We start from the raw sequence: 2395 nt of genomic DNA, 5'->3' as shown, positions 1-2395 counted from the left end.
ATGGCACATACTGTTAACTTTTCCCCTTAATTGGTTGAGATTATAAGCATGACACATATTGCTTTTGCTTTGGTTCTACTTTCCCCACTTATTTGGTTGAGATGATAAACATGGCATGTACTATAATTTTTAGGTGCCTTGGTTTCAAAATTAGAACATTTTAATCTGTTTTGAGCTTACTTAAAAATTTATTCGTCCCTGATCCATTGTGCTGTCATTTTTCCCTCTTCGATAGAGAAGGTCACAATTAGAAAGGTGAAAAAGGCATGTAGTTTTTACATAAGTTTATGACCTGATGTTGTTTATGTGTGCTTGGATACGGGCTTCTGTTTGTCTACTATTTCTCATCAATTCATTTGTTAACTAATTGACTCATATCCTATAACCACTCTTAAATTTCTGTTTGTGTGCCTGTCTAGTTTTGACCCATCTTCTCGAATAATGTCAATAATGTATGCACAGTGTTCCAATTCCTACAATAATTTCATTTTGCTTGGCATAGAACCATGATTCTATCTGATGAAATTATTTATGCAAGACTGCTGCTTCTGGCCACTGTTCACATGAATTTCTTTATGGTTTATGTCAAGGTTAAAGTGATGTTATGAGCCAAGTCGGTGTTAGTACAGGTCACCTTGAAATACATTGTAGGGGTGTGAACTTCTACATAAGCTTAGTTTTAATTCTCAACCTTGGTGGTCATTTATAAGTCGGTAGCTTCAGATGTGTTCTTTGTTTACTATAAGCTCGTTCTCCTATGTTCTCCTATTTGTAACTTCACGCCATCCTTGTGCTACATGTATGTCTAAAAATTTCCCTCTGAATTTTCTTGCCTTCCTTTTTCTGCTTGAAAATTTTATTACAAGCTTTGTTAACAATAAATGTTTGGTCAGTCTTGGTATGCCTCTACTTGTTGTTCTGTTTTGGCCTGAGTTTTAGCTTTGTTCCCAATCCATGTTGCACCACTTTAAGATATAGTAGTAGTCTCGATGTGATGTGTCTATATGTCCTTAATGAACTCAAATACCTTATTCATTGCCCGCACGTTGAGAAAGCTAGTTTGTACTACTCTTTATCTTATGTTTGCATGCTTCATTGATGTAAAGTTCACATAGACATATTTACCTTGATGTGCGAGTTTGTTTAGTCTAGTTTGTTATGTTGTTCTGTGCTTTTTAGTGATCTTTTTCTAGTTCTACCTATCATCTGTATACTGAAAAGTATGAATGCTGAAATTAATTCGTAACGAGGTTGTTTTCAGATAGTGTGTTCTCATTTCCGGCTGCATTTTGAATGATACTATAATATAGTTATGTTTGTATTGTTTCAATCTATACTATTATGTTCTTAAGCATGTAGTTTGCGTTCATTTAACTAAATTCAAGAGCAAGTTCTATAATTAATCCTTAAGATAGTTTGACTTCCATATAAATATATTTATATTGTGACTTAATATAGTATGTTTACCTCATTTTTTTAATTTTGCATGTTGTTTTTTCTTCCAACTGTTTCATTGTCTGTTTTGCTACTTCCGTTAGTTTTATCTTTGTGTGACTCTAGGTTAATATATAATGAATTTCTTCACCACCTTCCTTGAATTGTACTTTAATTAATAATAACTTGGCTCGGTAGCTTTTATTTGATTTTTTTCCAGCATATAATTGTGAGTATTTCTTGTAAAAATATACCAAAGCAATTTAACAGATAAATCTGAATAATCTCATATGGACTTCCTGTTTTCTAACCTTGGCTATGATTCAAAAGTGTATGTAGAGTCTAATTTTTTATCTCATCTGATTTGTTTTAGTTTTTGATTAAAAATTGGTAGCAGTAGGCATTTTGACCCTTTTGTCACTGTTATTTGTTACGCTACAGCGTTGGAGTTCCTTGTTCCATACTTGTTTGTTGTTAAACATCATAATGTATCTATTTACATGTTTGTTGTGAATTCAAATAGCAGGTTTGCACAGAGTCTAATTTATTTCATGTCTACTTTGGTTTTTCTTTTTGGATAATAAATTGGTGGTAGAAAGCATTTTGACCTTTCTGGCACTGTTATGTCCTACTTTGCAGCTTTCAAATTTGTAACACCCTGAGAATCATGCTACAGTAACCCCCTGTGATTAAGCTAATCATGTTGCTAAACAGGGCTTGATCACATTTGAACCACACCCCTGTCAAACTCCTAGTTCAAACTTCAAATATAATTAAAGTGAAAAATAAAAGTTTTCAAAAACTCAAACAAAAATGTTCTGTGGGTGCTAAATAATACACTGGCAATTATGGTGGAGAAAACTCCTTTTTATAAAATGCCTAAATACTTTAAATGAAATAAAACAGAAAAGGAAATAAACAAATAAAAAGAAAACAGAAAACAGAAACAGTCAGAGAAAAG

The sequence above is a fragment of the Triticum aestivum genome, chromosome 7D (genome assembly GCF_018294505.1).
Source record: "Triticum aestivum cultivar Chinese Spring chromosome 7D, IWGSC CS RefSeq v2.1, whole genome shotgun sequence".
In the NCBI taxonomy this organism is placed as follows: Eukaryota; Viridiplantae; Streptophyta; class Magnoliopsida; order Poales; family Poaceae; genus Triticum; species Triticum aestivum.
The sequence above is the reverse complement of the archived record's forward strand: the minus strand, read 5'-3'. Positions refer to the sequence as shown.